This window comes from Triticum aestivum, chromosome 2B (assembly GCF_018294505.1).
Source record: "Triticum aestivum cultivar Chinese Spring chromosome 2B, IWGSC CS RefSeq v2.1, whole genome shotgun sequence".
In the NCBI taxonomy this organism is placed as follows: domain Eukaryota; kingdom Viridiplantae; phylum Streptophyta; class Magnoliopsida; order Poales; family Poaceae; genus Triticum; species Triticum aestivum.
The window spans coordinates 757,678,449-757,696,726 of record NC_057798.1 but is presented as its reverse complement, the minus strand read 5'-3'; positions in this window follow the sequence as shown (position 1 = coordinate 757,696,726).

Below are 18,278 nucleotides of genomic sequence, written 5' to 3'. Positions count from 1 at the left end.
ACGACATGCATGTACAAAAGCCTCAAAGGGCATCATATTTTGTGATGTGCTCAAAAAGCAGATCCTCAACAGAATCCCTAGGAAAGAGGGTATTGCCTTTGAGAGGAAACTCAATGCTGATGGAACATATTGGAAACCTGAGCAGTACCCCAAAACTTCATGGGTTGCTGCAAAGGGACCTCCAGTTGATCCATCTAACTTATCTGGCTTTACATGTGAATCTTCTCATTCTTCTGATGAGTCATTTGACTCCAACTATAAACTATTCAAAAATCAGAATGGTGAAGTATTTGCTAGATATGTTGGGACTAACTGCAGGAACGGTTCCCCTATGAAGAAAATCTGGGTTCCCAAAAGTTATGTTCAAAGTCTTCAGGTGAATGTTCTCATGACACCACCTGTGAAGAACAGGAACCCCAGATCAAATTCTTCATATGGACCTAATTCTTCACATGGATCAAATTCCTCAAATGGGTCAAAGTCCTCATATGATCATCATCGTGCTAACCCCTCTGTTTCACAGGGTAGAGCTAAGGGCTATGAATATGCACATTATTCTTCAAATCATTATGTTCATAAGTCCTCGAAGAATTTCTCTGCTTATTCATATGCTTACCCTAACCCCTCCTATGTGAAACGCAATGGATTGGCTTCTATGCCACCTTTCTCATATGGTGCTCGCAGAGTGATGAATTCTTTGCCACCCTTCAGATGTGGGTGGTGAAGAAAAAGAACTAATCCTTTATGCAGGGTCAGGTCTCCAGACGTGCTTTAAACGTCTGAAGAATTTCCTGGAGGCCTGACAAATATGCCTGAAAGGACACAGGAGAATCATGATGAAATGAACTTCCATTTCACACGTCCTCATACTGAAATATCTGTTTTACTGTTTGATGAAATTCATCTGATGAACTTGATATCATATTCTTCACTGATGAAGTATATGAGATCATAAGTTGCACTAATTCATCTGCAGGATGATCAGCCCAAAGCCAACGAATGGGTTCTAGATAGTGGATGTACAAATCACATGACTGGTGACAAGAGTCTATTGATGGATGCTCCCTTAACACCGTCACATCTGAAGCACATCATCTTCGCTGACAAAGGCAAAAGTCAGGTATTGGGTCTAGGTAAGATTGCGATCTCAAAGGATCGACACATGGACAAAGTCATGCTTATCGAGTCCTTAGGATACAACCTCATGTCTGTCTCAATGCTTTGTGATCTTGATATGGTTGTTATCTTTGGAAGATATGTATGTGTTGTGATCATGGAAGCTGACTATTCCAAAGTCTTCGAAGTCTTTAGGAGAGGAGATCTGTATATTGTTGATTTCTCTACAGGACCACAACCAGCAATGTGCTTACTTGCAAAAGCTTCAGAAGGCTGGCTATGGCATCGACGACTTGATCATGCTGGCATGAGGAATCTGAACACGCTTGCAAAGAAGAAGCATGTCATTGGCATTGAGAATGTCAAATTCCTCAAGGATCACTTATGCGGAGCTTGTGAAGCTAGAAAGATGACAAAGGCTAAGCATCCAACAAAGACTATCATGACCACTACTCGTCCATTCGAATTACTTCACATGGATCTTTTTGGTCCTAATCATTATTCTGCTATTTCAAATGATGCATCTCTATATGGCTTTGTTATTGTTGATGACTATTCTCGTTACACATGGGTACACATTGTCACTTACAAACATGAAGTGCAGGAAATCTTCAAACGATTTTCCTCGAGGGCTTCAACCAACTTTGGTGTGAAGATCAAGCACATCAGAACAGACAATGGAACTGAGTTCAAGAATTCCGATCTTGATGGCTATCTTGATGAACTTGGTATTACTCATGAGTTATCTGCTCCTTATACTCCTCAGCAGAATGGCGTCGTGGAGCGCAAGAACAGAACCCTCGCTGAAATGGCTCACACTATGCTTGATGAATACAAAACGCCTCGTCGTTTTTGGATTGATGCAATTGATACTGCGTGCCACATCATCAATCGGGTATATCTTCACAAATTCTTCAAGAAGACTGCCTATGAACTCCTCACTGACAAGAAACCCAATGTGAGTTACTTCAAAGTCTTCGGTGCTAAATGTTGGATTAGAGATCCTCATCACAATGCTAAATTTGCACCGAAAGCACATGAAGGTTTTATGCTTGGTTATGGAAAGGACTCGCACACCTACAGAGTCTTCAACAACGTTCTTCACACGGTTGTTGAAACTGTAGATGTGCGATTCGATGAAACTAATGGCTTGCAAAGAGAGCACCTACCTTCTGTGATAGATGAACCAGAACCTGAGGATTCTACCAAGTTCAAGGCTACTGAGGATGTTATTACTACCGAAGAATTTCTTGAAGAATTCATTCCAGAACGTGAAGAAAATCGAGCTGGTGCACCTGATGAAAATGCTGAAGAAAATGGTGCTGAAGAAAATGCTGATCAAATTCCTCAACGACAACCAGCTCATCCTCGCATTGCAAAAGAAGTGCAAGTTGAAAAGATCATCGATGACATTTGAGCGCCAGGTCCTCTCACACGCTCAAAAGCCTCACATTTATCTAACTTTTGTGGGCACTATGCTTTTGTCTCTATTACAGAGCCCACTAAGGTAGATGAAGCATTTCTGGAGCCTGAGTGGATTCAGGCCATGCAAGAAGAATTACATCAGTTCGAGCTCAACAATGTCTGGGAACTGGTCAAATGTCCAGATCCTCGCAAGCATAATATCATCGGCACAAAGTAGATCTACCGCAACAAGCAAGATGAAAATGGCCTTGTGGTGAGGAATAAGGCACGACTTGTAGCTCAAGGCTACACACAGGTTGAAGGAATTAATTTCGACGAAACTTTTGCACCTGTTGCTAGACTTGAGGCTATTCGCATATTACTTGCTTATGCTAACCATCATAATATTATCTTACAACAAATGGATGTAAAAATTGCATTCCTCAATGGTAAGCTTGAGGAAGAAGTATATGTTGCTCAACCCCCAGGTTTTGAAGATCCGAAGAATCCTGACAAATTCTTTAGACTTAACAAGGCCCTGTATGGCCTCAAGCAGGCCCCTCGGGCGTGGTATGACACTTTGAAGGAATTCTTCATGAAGAATGGCTTCACACCCGGTTCACTCGACCCTACTCTCTTTACTAAATCTTATGATGGTGAAATGTTTGTGTGCCAAATATATGTTGATGATATTATCTTTGGTTGTACTGACCAATGTTATAGTGATGAATTTGCCTATATGATGAGTAAAGAATATCAAATGTCCATGATGGGAGAGTTGAAATTCTTTTTAGGTCTTCAAATTCGTCAACAGCACAATGGTATATTCATATCTCAGGAGAAATACCTCAAGGAAGTTCTGAGGAAATTCGGCATGCAAGACTACAAAGGCGTCAAAATTCCTGTGCCCACAAATGACCATCTATGCACTTATGAAAATGGTATTGACTTCGATCACAAGGTATACCGCTCCATGATTGGCTCGTTATTGTACTTATGTGCATCTAGGCCAGATATAATGCTTAGTGTTTGCATGTGTGCCCGATTTCAAGCTGCACCGAAGGAATCACACCATAAGGCTATGAAGCATATTCTTCGATATCTAGCTCACACACCAACACTAGGATTATGGTACCCCAAGGGCTCTACTTTTGATCTCATTGGATATTTTGACTCTGACTATGCTGGTGATCGTGTGGACCGCAAGTCAACATCTGGTACTTGTCATTTCCTTGGACGATCTTTGGTCTGTTGGTCCTCGAAGAAACAGAACTGCGTATCACTGTCTACTGCAGAGGCTGAGTACATTGCTGCTGGTTCTTGCTGTGCTCAACTGCTATGGATGAAGCAAACCCTCAAGGACTACGACATCAATGTGAAGAATGTGCCTCTCCTCTGTGACAATGAGAGTGCCATCAAGATTGCTCACAACCCAGTTCAGCACTCGAAGACAAAGCACATACAGATTCATCATCATTTTCTTCGTGATCATGTGTTGAAGGGCGGCATCTCCATCAAGCACGTGAAGACTGAAGAACAGCTAGCCGATATCTTCACAAAGCCCTTGGATGAGAAGAGATTTAGCAAGTTGCAGTGTGAGCTAAATGTCCTAGAATCTTCGAATGTTCTTTGAAAAAGGACACACATCCTGACACTTATGCAAAATTGATGACTTAGATGTGCAACACATGAAGAAATGTTTTTCTTCAATCAATGAAGAATAACACTCTAAGTGTGAAGAAATTAATGAAGAATTTGATTCTCAGAACCCTACGACAATTGTACACGGTGTCTGAAATCATCATTCTTATACGGTGGGTCACGCCACCACCAAAGTTGAAAATCTTCATTTTTGAAATTCTTCAGTTTTTCAAATTCTTCAACTTTGCAAAATCTTCACTGTTTCCGACGTTTTTCTTCATTGGCTATATATATAATATGAGTTTATGTCCTCTACAGCATTCACTTATGGCTATTTCTTCAAGTTGCATTTTCTGCTAAGTGAATGTGATCGGACCCTTCCCCCTCTATGCTATACTCAACCCAATCTATTCACAAATTCTTCATGTGCTTTCTATTTGAAACTCGTTCAAAATCTTCACTGTGTCCTTGTCAGCTGAAGAATTTGCGAACGAACTTTAAAATTTAATCTTACCAAAATTTTCGGTTTTACCGCTCAATCCGTTCCGGATCCCACGATAGACTTATCTATTCATCCACGATCTAACACGATCTCCACTCCTCAGTATGTAGGTGACACATGTCAAGCGAAGGAGAAGGGCCAGGGCCAGGTTCGTCCAAAATCTTCGGGCGAATAGTTTTTCACTGCGACTATAAATACCCCCTCATCCCTTCCTCACTTCCTTTACTCCGCTCGACCGCTCTCTCTCTCGCTCGAGCTTCTCAAACCCTAGCGCCGCCGCTACTCCATCGTCGCCGGTGAGGAAGAGCTTCACTGCCTCAACCTCGTCGCCGTCGTACTCGCGCCGACCGCGGAAATCTTCACTCCGCCGTCGCCGTAGCTGTCTTCCTCTGCCAAGTTAGGGCATGGAAGATCTACATCGATGAACGTCACTGTTCTTCTTCACAGTTCTTCGTGTTCTTCATCAAGGGTAATTAAAAGTTACATTTACTACCCCTTTTGATTCGAAATTTCACAACAAAATCTTCAAAGGTGTTTTATTCTTCAAATCCTCACACACAAAACACCTCACTAGTCATCTGTTCTTGATTCGTTTCTCTAAGCATCATTTTTCTTCAAGATTCCTCAATTGTGTGGATCCTCGATCTATACAACTCTGGAACCTAAGACAAAGAACGCTTAGTGAAATTCTTCAAGGCTCATCTGGTTAAATTCCTCAAACTTGTTCTTTTTGAAAAACCTTTTGAGAACGCATATGACCTCTCCAAATTCCTCGCAACTATACTCTGTTCACAGGTACTCATGTCCGCTGCTGAATCACTAGGTTCTCATCAACTTAACTCATTTGCAGCGTTCCTTGAAGAAAAGTTGCATACTTCTTCAGAAAATTCGATTGTTCAAATTCCTCATCTGAAGAATATGGCTGATGGTAAGAGGCCGCAGAAAGGAGGAAAGAAGCCTGAGGTCATGACTGCGTTTGAAATACCTGAGGACATCTATGCTAGTTATTGCACACCTGATGAGGCTAAGTACGGAAAAGAAACCAAAACTCAGCGCAAGGTGCGCATACAGAAGTTTGAACGGAGATGGGCAAGAGAATGGAGGGAGTACAGATATGTGACTCCAAAGTATATGAAGAAATTCGCACTTAATCCTCCATGCCCAAGAGCTCCATTGGCACCTGGCCAAAGAGCTGACCCCACCAGCATCAAGTGTGGTGAGGATTTTCCTGAAGAATGGGCCAAGCGCCAAGCTAAGTTGGCGAGACAAGCTAAAGAAGCAGTGAGGAAATTCAATGAAGACTCTGCTGCTGCTACTGCCACTGAGGCCTCTGTCAAGCCAAGAAAATCAATGGCAAAGAAGCCTGCTCACAAGGCAAGTGCTTCACCAACTATGCCCTCACGGCCAAGTTCCTCAGCAATGCCCTCACGGCCAGAATCTTCAATGCCCTCACGACCAGATTCTTCAAAGCCCTCACGGCCAGTACCAACTACTGCTCCTCCTCCAAAGTCCTCAGCTACTCCGGCAAAGTTCTCAACACCTGTACATCTGGCTACATGCCAAAGGACAACAGGCATCTCTATTGCCTCTGGTGCCTCAGCAAGTTCCTCAGCTGCACCAAAATCTTCATCAGGCCCCACTCTGTTGAAGACTAAGGCAACAGCTGGTCAAGGTACTCAGCCAAGTCCGAAGAAGAAACAGGTTGCTTTCCACATGCCATCTGACGATGAAGCTGATGATGATGAACTCGCAGAAATCATCAGAGACCGACAAGAAAGGGCCGCTAGAGCCAAAGGCACAAATGTGCCACTGCTTTTGGATCCAAGGGCGATCCTTGATTACATTGATCTCTCGCACAAGGATCCAAATACTCCTATGCCTGATTTCAAGTTGACTCCTGGTCAAAGTCACATGCTGACCCATTTCATCACTGAAGAGAAATGGAAATTTGAGAAGGCCAGGCAGATTAAGAAGACTCAGTTCAGAAAGGAGAAGTTCTTGAAGAATAACGTTGTCAATATGACACCTGATGAACTCCTCAAGATCCAAGCTGAAATCAAAACCCTCAGCAATGACTTCAAAGCTTACTATGCTGATTGGCAAGGAGCCAAAGTCAGATTTGTAAAACTGAGTGAGAAATTCACAAATGTTGCAGGGATGATGACATTCAGGCTGCTGAAGAAAATGCTAGTTCTAGGGCTGATGACTCCATTCCAGCCGCTGAAGAAATTGTCAAGGCATCCACTAGTGGTGCGCCTGAAGAAACTGAAAATATCAGGGCAACTGCATCAGTTGTGCCTAAGGAAATTCAACCAGAAACCTCAGTTCCATCTGCGCCTACACCAACTCCAATTCTTCCACGTGCATTCGATGTGAAGAAGACCAAGGCTGCAGAGCGAGCTGCAGTGAAGAAAAGGAAAGCATCCTGTGCTTCAGAAACTTCTGCCCCAAAGAAGATGAAGCCTCTGACAAGCTCTATTGAGAATCCAATTGATGCTGTTCCAATTTCCACCATGTCATCAAAGGACCTTGTTCCTTTTGGTGAGGAATATGTGATCCCAAGCGGATCTAATGAAGAACATCAATTTGCTGCTTCGTCAGAGCAGGTTGATGAAGAAATTGAAGTGGATGCGATCCATTCAACGACTGTTGCTTACTTGCCAATGCCTCAGTTCACAGCTGAAGAGGCTGGCGTTGAAGAAATTTAACATGAAGACGTGGACATTGGCTGCACAACACCCGTGATGAATGATGACTTTTGGGAAAGTCAGCACCCCAATACTCCATTCTTCACCCCACTTCAACAAATACCTCAGTCCCCTGCACCAACTGTTCAAATGGGCTCTGAAGAAACTCATCCCACCTCGTCTATGCAAGAAGACATTCCAGCCGCTAGTGCTGAAGAAGCTGCTGTTGTTGAACCCTTGAACACGCAGCCTTCTACTGAAGAGGAACCAGAAATTCCTCAGCCTAAAGAACCTGAGATTGCGATTCCAGAGGTTGTGATGCAACTCACTGACACTCCCGTGCCCAAGCCAACAGATCCATTCTCTAAGAAGCAAAAGTTCAAGGTTGAAGATTTCTTCAGCGAGCATGTGTTCTTCACTGATTATAACCCCTATGACTCTGCTCGCATAAGGAAGAGGCGTTTCTGGACTTCTGGTCAAGCAAATTTCTATTCCTCAGCACTGTTCAACAAAGACAAAGTCTTCGATCATGAACACATTCCTCATGTAGACATGGAGTCTCTGCCGTGCTTCGAGCCAGTCCTCAGTGTCCTTCACGATGCTGGATTGCTAAATTTCTGCACTGACATCTGTGACTGGAATGAAGAACTCATTCTTCAATTCTATGCAACGCTGCACATCACAGGGAACTCTGAAGATGTGAATTCATGGGTGTTGGACTGGATGTCTGAAAATACTCACTACAAGGCACCAGCAACTGAATTGCTTCATGCCCTCCCACTCAGTCCTCCCCTTGACGGTGCTCGTTGTGTATACAGTGAACCTGAACTTTCAAATCATTTCATGCAAGTGCTGATGAAACCATTGAAGCCAGGGCAGGCTCCTCGAACCAAATTCCTCGTCAAGGAATTACTATATGTGCCCCGGACTATCTATCACATTCTGTCGAAGACAATGAGTCCTATCAAAGGCCACGACTCAAATGATGAAGAGGTCGTTGGCATCATGAAGAACATGCTTTTCAATATCATTCATGGCGTTCCCGTCAACTTCCATGATTTCTTCATGAGGACTCTGGCGAATATTGCTATGTCACCATTTGAGCTGAAGCCTTATGCACCATGGATTATGAAATTCATCAGGACAAGGGCTTCACTAAATTACAACGCTGACACTTTGAACCATGGCAGCTACTTGCCTCCCATTGAAGTCCTCAAACGGACATATTCCTCAGTTGATGACAAAGGCAAGGCATCTGCTGTGATAGATGAAGGCAATCATCCATTGGATGGTCAATTTCACAAGGCTGCATCCTACTCCACCAATGATGACTCTGCCACACATGACTCTGTCGCCAAGCAAAATCCTCAAGCCACAGCTCCCAGGGTGATGACTGATCGTGGTTACTCCTCAGTCTCCATCAGAAGGTTGATCGCAATCATAAATGGGTCAAGCGTCAGTTTGGTTCAATTCTTCACAACATGACCTCAACACACAATGCAGTGAAGAAAAACCAATACTACCTCCATGAAACCTTCAACCGTACCTGGGCTGTTCTATGTCATGTCTACAGCGCTGCAGATCTGAAGAATATGGGTCTCAAGGAAGAATTTGACTGGTCTGCACCTCCACCGAAGAAATTCAAGAAGGTCAAAGTTCCTTCCTTGGTGGCCAGCTCCTATTCTTCATCACGCGAGACTGATGAAAATGAAGACTTGGACGACACTGCGGCAGGCCCTACTACAACAACCGACCCCAACAACGCTGGCGCTCCTCCATCAACTTGATATTCTTCAGGGGCGTTAGTCCTCAGTTTCGATCCTTTTGGTCATTCGATGACAAAGGGGGAGAAATTTGAGTTAGTCTTCAAGCGGGTCTATTATATGGGCGTTTTTTTGTTAAGTTACAACTCTCGTTCTTCTGAAACTTTATTGGATCGAGTTGTAATCTTAAACCCGATGGTGCCCTGATACTTTTGATGCACTGTGCTTTGATACTCTCGATATGTTATTCTGCATGCTTGTTCCTCATTAATGTTACTGCACGCATGCTGAATTTCATCAGGCACCATATTTCATCATGCATTTCAAATTCTTCATATCATATGTCAAATGCGTGTATGAATTACAAGATATAGGGGGAGATCTCCATGATTTCAACTCTTCAAGTGTGCATTGCTTCAAAAGCAAATTCCTCACTATGCACATCTTCAGGGGAGTTCTTCTATATCTTGCAATCAAATTCCTCAATATCAGTACTTACACTTCACATGTTTATCCCCATTGAAAACTTAACCTATATTGTCATCAATCACCAAAAAGGGGGAGATTGTAAGTGCATCTAGTGCCCCTTAGTGATTTTGGTGTATTGAAGACTTATAGGTTAAGGGACTAATGCGTTTGTGAGTGTACACAGGTCTATAAGTCTATGAGGAGTTTGATATTTACAGGGAAAGTCGACCCTAAAAATGTATCTCTTCGACTGAAGAGTTTGGTATTTCTGAAGACTTTCATGAAGACTTTGAAAGTGAAGAAATTGGTGTATCCGTGAAGACTTGATATTCATGCGAGGAATATGAAGCTTGAAGACTTTCGTTTTCATAGTTTTGTTTTTCTCTTTCTTGAGTCATAGGAAACACCGTACTGTTAAAGGGGGTCGAGGAAATACTAAGGAAAAATTTCCAAGTGATGCTCAACTCAAAATCCTACATCTACCAAACCCTTCGAGTGAAGCATTTGGAAATCTCATACAGTTCAGTCAATTTCTTCATTGACAGAGACGAAGTTCTTCTGGTCACTGAGGAATTTGTTCTGACTGAGGAGTTAGGAATTCGCCAGTGCGGATTGCCTACACAGTGAGGATCATGATAGCCCTGAGGAATTTGAGAGTCAAATTTCCGACCGTTGCTGTGCTGCGCGCCAGCTGTCCCAAAATATCTTATCCACCTAACGGTCATATCAGACAAGGGCATTTATGTCTTATCATGTCGGGCTGCTCCCTAGGTATAAATAGCCGCCCCCTACAACCACTAGTTGGTTGGCTGCTCCGAGAGAAACTGACACTTGTCATTTGAGAGCAACCCATCCTCCGAGGACTTTGAGCGAAAATCATCGAGTGAGGAAAAACCCAAACCCAAACACCTACAAACCCCAAAGTGATTGAGCATCACTGAAGAGATTGATCCTGCGTGGATCCGACGCTTGTTACCTTTGAAGACTGTGCTTCTTCCAGACGGTTAGGCGTCATGGTCTAGAGCATCCAAGAGGAATTGTGGATCGCCGAGTGACCAGTCTGTGAAGGTTTGGAAGTCGCCTGAAGACTTACCACGAGTGATTGGACGAGGTCTGTGTGACCTTAGTTCAAGGAGAATACGGTGAGGACTTGGTGTCCTGAGCTGCGTGCTCAGCGACTGGGTGTCCGGGACTGCGTGTCCTCGAGTTTAAATACTCAGCCGCTCCAACCAGACGTACAACTGAGACAGCAGTTGGAACTGGTCTAACAAATCATTGTCTTCACCAACCTTACTGGTTCTATTTCCTCAACTCTTTCATTTCCTCATTACTGTGTTGAGTGATTGTTCATATCTGTGTTTGAAGACTTTGACTGAAGACTTTCTCAATTTCCTCAGTTCAATTTCTTCAGTCTGTTTGTCTTCATCTTGTGTTATCCTGTGTCTACGCTTTCTGTACTCTGTGTTTGTCTTCATTTCATCATGATGACTATGTCTGTATCCTGTTATGCTTACTTCTGAGTACTTATTCCGCTGCTAGTAGTTCTCCGCTTAGGAATTTCCTCACCGGCAAATTCCTCAGTGAAGAATTTATAAAAATCGCCTATTCACCCCCCTCTAGTCGATATAACGCACTTTCAAGTTTCAAATTCATAGCCATAGAAAGGATCAGATTCAACCAAAGTAATTATATCTGGATCAACAGAAAAAATCATAATAATCCTTATCGGGAACACAAATAGGTGAAGTAGAAAAGCAGGGTCGGGTCTCATTCTATCTCTAAAAGATTCTTTACTCCATTTAACTAGCAACCTCTTAAGTTCATATCTATCCTGGCAAGCAAAAATAGCTGCAGAAGATTCTGCATCAAAAAGATAACCTTCAGGAATAGGAGGCATATTTTCATTATCACTATCATCATCGTATTCAGGTGCAATAATTTCTCTTTCTCTAGACCTAGCAATTTGCTCATCAAGAAATTCACCAAGGGGCACAGTAGTATCAAGCATAGAAGTAGTTTCATCATAAGTATCACGCATAGCAGAAGTGGCATCATCAATAACATGCGACATATCAGAATTCATAGCAGTAGCAGGTTTAGGTGTGGCAAGCTTACTTATAACAGAAGGAGAATCTAGTGCAAGGCTAGATGGCAGTTCCTTACCTCCCCTCATAGTTGAGGGCAAAATAGTAGTTCGATCGTCTTTCAAGTTCTTCATAGTGTCCAGCAGATATAAATCCCAAGTAACTCAAAGAATAGAGCTATGCTCCCTGGCAACGGCGCCAGAAAAAGGTCTTGATAACCCACAAGTATAGGGGATCACAACAGTTTTCGAGGGTAGAGTATTCAACCCAAATTTATTGATTCGACACAAGGGGAGCCAAATAATATTCTCAAGTATTAGCAGCTGAGTTGTCAATTCAACCACACCTGGAAACTTAGTATCTGCAGCAAAGTGTTTAGTAGCAAAGTAATATGATAGTGGTAGTAACGGTAACAAAAGTAAAGACAGCAAAAGTAATGTTTTTGGTATTTTGTAATGATTGTAACAGTAACAACAGAAAAGTAAATAAGCAAGAACCAGTATATGGAAAACTCGTAGGCACCGGATCAGTGATGGATAATTATGCCGGATGTGGTTCATCATGTAATAGTCATAACATAGGGTAACACAGAACTAGCTCCAGTTTATCAATGTAATGTAGGCATGTATTCCGAATATAGTCATACATGCTTATGGAAAAGAACTTGCATGACATCTTTTGTCCTACCCTCCTGTGGCAGCGGGGTCCTATTGGAAACTAAGGGATATTAAGGCCTCCTTTTAATAGAGAACCGGAACAAAGCATTAGCACATAGTGAATACATGAACTCCTCAAACTATGGTCATCACCGGGAGTGGTTCTGATTATTGTCACTTCGGGGTTGCCGGATCATAACACATAGTAGGTGACAATAGACTTGCAAGATAGGATCAAGAACTCACATATATTCATAAAAACGTAATAGCTTCAGATCTGAAATCATGGCACTCGGGCCCTAGTGACAAGCATTAAGCATAGCAAAGTCATAGCAACATCAATCTCAGAACATAGTGGATACTAGGGATCAAACCCTAATAAAACTAACTCGATTACATGATAAATCTCATCCAACCCATCACCGTCCAGTAAGCCTACGATGGAATTACTCACGCACGGCGGTGAGCATCATGAAATTGGTGATGGAGGATGGTTGATGATGACGACGGTGATGAATCCCCCTCTCCGGAGCCACGAACGCACTCCAGATCAGCCCTCCCGAGAGAGATTAGGGCTTGGCGGCGCCTCTGTATCGTAAAATGTGATGATTTCTTCTCTCTGATTTTTTTCTCCCTGAAAGCCAATATATGGAGTTGGAGTTGTCGTCGGAGGGCCACCAGGGGGCCCACGAGGTAGGGGGGCGCGCCCAGGGGGGTGCCCCCACCCTCGTGGACAGGGTGTGGGCCCCCTGGTCTTCATCTTTGGCGAGGATTTTTATTGTTTTTTCTAAGGTGTTCCGTGGAGTTTCAGGTCATTCCAAGAACTTTTATTTTCTGCACATAAAACAACACCATGGCAATTCTGCTGAAAACAATGTCAGTCCGGGTTAGTTCCATTCAAATCATACAAGTTAGAGTCCAAAACAAGGGCAAAAGTGTTTGGAAAAGTAGATACGATGGAGACGTATTAGGCTGCCGACCCGGAACCCACCCTGGTGGCCGTCTTCGCCGTGGTGACGGCCCCGTCTTGGGACCTGCCCATCTCAGAGTTCCTGGAGAACGGGGTCCTCCCCATGGACGAGACCGAGTCCCGGAAGGTGCATCGTCGGGCGTCCGCCGATAGCATCATCAACAACGAGCTCGTCAAATGCAGCTCCACCGACGTATTCCAGTGTTGCATCGAGCAGGACCAAGGCATCGACATCCTCCTCGACATACACCAGGGCGAATGCGTCCACCACGCCGCGTCGCGATCCCTGGTAGCCAAGGCTTCTCGCCATGGTTTCTGCTGGCCCACGACTCTCCAAGACGCCGAGTCACTCATCCTCAAGTGCGAGGGATGCTAGCGCTTCAGCAAGTGCAGCCACTAGCCGGCGTTAGCACTTCGCACCATCCCGATCGCCTGGCCCTTCGCGGTCTAGGGACTCGACATGGTGGGACCCTTCAAAACCGCCCAAGGCGACGTGACGCATTTCCTGGTGGCGCTGGACAAGTTCACCAAGTGGATCGAAGCACGACCAATCAAGTACGCTACGGCATGCCGAACAACATCATCACCGACAACGGCCCCAACTTCACCAAGGGCGCGCTCGCGCAATACTGCTCCATCTCCGGCATCCGCCTCGACCTAGCCTTCGTTGCACACTCGTAGTCCAACGGGAAGGTCGAGCAGGCCAACGGCCTCATCCTATCTAGCATCAAGCCGTGGCTTGTCTAGCCGCTCATCCGCTCACCCGGCAGCTAGCTCAACGAGTTGCCGGCCATCCTCTGGAGTCTCCGAACTACGCCAATCCGGTCGACCGGGTTCACCCTGTACTTCCTCGTCTACGGAGCCGAAGCCGTCATCCCGACCGACGTCGAGTTCGACTCGCCGTGTCGCGATGTACACTGAAGCCAAATCCAAAGAAGCCCGCGAAGACGGCATCGACCTACTCGTAGAAGTCCGCCTTCTGGCGCTTAGCCGTTAGGCCATCTACCAACAAGGCCTGAGGCACTACCACGACAAGAAGATCAAGCCCCTCGCATTCCGCGAGGGCGATCTCGTCCTCTGACTCGACCAAAAGCAAGCCGGCCAGCACAAGCTGTCCTCTCCATGGAGGGCCCGTTCATCATCAGCCGGGCCTTGTGCGATCGCAACGCCTACTACCTCATCGACGCACGCAAGTCAAACAAGCGCAAGAGAGACACCGCCGGTGAAGAGACGACCCGGCCGTGGAATGCGGAACTCCTCCGCCCATTTTATAGTTAGCCGTACAAATGTATGTATCGCTGCCATTTGTAAATGCATGAAACTACGAAGTCCCTGAACGATGCTCGGGGGCTGCCTTTTGCCAACCAAGTTATTGTGTCTTCTTCCTTTTTGCATCACTATGCTCCTGAACCCGGTGTCGTTGTCAAAACCGGCGGATCTCGGGTAGGGGGTCCCGAACTGTCCGTCTAAGGCTAATGGTAACAGGAGGTGGGGGACACGATATTTTACCCAGGTTCGGGCCCTCTCGATGGAGGTAATACCCTACTTCCTGCTTGATTGATCTTGATGATATGAGTATTACAGGAGTTGATCTACCACGAGATCATAAAGGCTAAACCCTAGGAGCTAGCCTATGATTATGATTGTCCTTGTCCTACGGACTAAACCCTCCGGTTTATATAGACATCGGAGGAGGCTACGGTTACACAGAGTCGGTTACAAAGAAGGAGATCTAACATCTGAATCGCCAAGCTTGCCTTCCACGCAAAGGAGAGTCCCATCCGGACACGGGATGAAGTCTTGAGTCTTGTATCTTCATAGTCCAACAGTCCGGCCAAAGTATATAGTCCGGCTGTCCGGATACCCCCTTATCCAGGACTCCCTCACACGGCCACCGGTCCGAGTCACTCGACCCGTGGCTGGCGGGCTTGGTCGCCACCCGCCGCCTCCCTTGGTGATTCCTGACGCGCTAAGGATGCCACAGTCCCTCACTTCGCCCTAGGCCACAGATCCGGCTTCGGCTGTCGGCTGGCAAGCACAACGGACCAGAGCTCCAGCACGCTTCAAACACTAAGTCAAAGGCCGTCGGGTCGACCAACCTGGCCTGTCACTCTAAAAAATGGCCGCACGACCGGCTGCTCGCCAACCAGCTCCACCGGGTTGCCGCCAGCCGGCCCAGTGGGTGTTTCACCCGCGCTCAACATTTTGAAAACCTAATTACTGCACGCTCCTCTCAAAAAACCAAACTCCTTGTCACGGACCGAAGCCTCGACCGTCAGTCTCGCGGGGGGGGGGGTCGAGAAAGTAAAAACACAAGAAATCAGTTCAAAATACGAAAAGCGAGAGCACAGACATTCACAAAATATACACATCACAACATATTTAAGAAAGGGCCCACGGCCAGAGTTCATTACACCCAGAAACCCCTAGTGGGTGGGTGGACCTGGTACCTAACAACAAATTCTACTAAGTCATAAACAGGAAGGACAGCCTCAAGCGTCTCCAGCGCCGGGTCGCGAAGTTGACGGCTCCCCCACGGCGGCCTCCGGGTCCGCCGAGGTACCGGTGTCCTCCTCGACATCCCCATCGTGGTAGACCTCTGTCTCCTCGGAGCTGCCCTCTGGGTCATGCAGAAGCAAGCCGTCGTCGTCGCCAACAATGACTCCGCCACCTTCAGCCCGCTCCGGGTGGAACTTGTCATGGAAGGCGAACCCGACGATGTAGCTGGCCCGGGAAGCGATCCAGCCGACCTGCTCCTGCAGCTGCTGCTCCGAGCCCGCCCGCTGGCCCATCATCGCATCCAGCTGCAGGTCCGGGTGCCAAGACAACACGCAGCGGAGCGCCATCTCGACGCCGGCACGAGCGACGGAGACGCGCCACTCATGGATCCGGTCCAGCCCCATCTCCAACGAGCGCGCCAGCCGCATGAAGCTTCTTGGGGCAATAGAGCCTGGCCACAGGGCTGCCGTCATCGCCGTGCCAGCCTGGGACAGCTTCCCCATCTGGTCGCCCAAGACCCGCAGGCGAGCCTCGGCGGTGGTCATGATCTCTGGGAAGAACCACACCACCGGCGGGTTGGTCCCGGAGCCGACGATCCCCAGCGGGTCGCGCTGGAAGCGGACGGCCTCCTCCGCCAGCCGATGCGTCTCCCGGAAGGCCCTTGTTAGAAAACAAAGCAAGTCAGAAAAAAGACATCAAGGACAAGAAGCGGGATCCCAGCCTGGCAGAACTCAAGAAAAAGCACTTACTGGAGAAGGATTCTTCTAGGTGCTGCACTTCGATCAACGTACCGCGCTGCACCCGATCAATGGTGCGATCACGCTCCTGGAGTGCCTTCTCCAAGTCGGCCGCCTTGGCAAGGGACGCCTTTAGCTCGACGTCCTTGTCCTCGGCCGCCTTCTCGGATGCCTCATGGTGGTGGGCCTCCTCCTGGCGGGCCGCCTCCGCCGTGGTCACCTGCCCCTTCAGGCGCTCCACCTCGGCCTGAAGTTGGCCCTTGTCATCGGCCAACCTGCCTTGTTGCTGGTCCACCTTAGCCATGGCCCGCTGCGCCTCCACCACCTTGGCGGCCTCCGCCTTGAGGTGCTCCACCTCGGCCTCGAGGCGGCTCTTGTCGCCAGCAACTGCTCGCGCAGCCGGCTGGTTTTGTTGAGCGACCGCCGGGCCTCCGCCGCCTCCGCCTTCGCCTGCGCTGCCTCGGTTCCGAGATGGCCGGCATCAGCGACAAGGCGGTCGTAGTGGTGGTCGGCCCGAAGCAGTCGGGTCTGCCGAGCCAGCACCTTGGCTGCAAAAAGAAGATTCAGAAAAAAAGAGCAAGATTTGAGATTCGACCCAACTGTTACACAGCTGGCCCGAATCTTTGGGACTACACCCAGTGGGTGCGCTAGCGCCCCCCACTAGAAAAGAGAACGAAGATACCTGCGGCAACACGGAGCTCCTCCTCCTTGGTGGCGAGCTGCTCCTTGAGCTCCCGGTACTTGCCAGGAGGCTGTTGAAGGCACTGACCCGGTAGGCGTCCAGTTGCTGAAGAAAGCAGTGATCAACACAAAGAAGCAAGATTTAAGATTCGACCCAACTGTTACATAGTTGGCCCGAACCTCGGGGGCTACACCCAGTGGGTGCGCTAGCGTGCCCCCACTAAAGAAGAAACGGCAAAAGAAGAAATACCGGAAGGCGGAAAGGGAGCTTACCAGCACGACACGCTCCAGCTCCCGCGTCCGCTCCACCTCGGCCTGGGCGAAGGCCTCGATCTGGTCCATCCGCCCACGCGCTCACGGCGTCCATCGCCGCCTCCTCCTCGGTATGAGGCCCGAAGACCATGGTGGTCCCGCTTCGTGCCGGATGCGGCACGGCGGCCCGACGTCCCCCTGGCATGAGCACCAGGGTATGCTCTCCGCAGGCCGCTCCAGCCGCGGCCAGCACCGCCGATGACCCGGCCGTCGGGACGGCCTACGACACCACCGCCGGCTCGACAGCCGGGGTGGCCCATGGCGCCACCACCTACGGTGCCCCCTCTGACGCCCGGGGCATCCCCCACGGCGCCATCTGTGGCGCCTCCTCCAAGAAGGCATCGCCGCCGCCCCCGTCGACCCCCACCCACGCGACATCATTGACCCGCGGTGGGGTGTCATCCTCCACCTCCATGACCTCCAGGTCGAGGTCCACCACCTCAGCCCGGCCTCCTTGGCGGCGCTCCCTCACCGATGATGGCTCGAAGACCGTCGCCGCTACCATCGTGCCCTCCGGCATCTCGCGCCATGCCGGCTCCATGCTGGTTCGCGCCCACGCTGCCGCAGCATCGGTCCACGCCCGGACCGATGCCGCCTCCAACTCCGCCTTGACCCTATTCCGATCCCACCAGGCCAAGGCTTTGGCGTCACTCGGGTCCAGGCCGAGGTCCGGGTCTGCAGGCTCCTCCTCCTCGTCCCGAGCGACGGTGACGGACCGGCTCCTCCGGAACACAACATCCTCAGCGGTCGCGACGTCG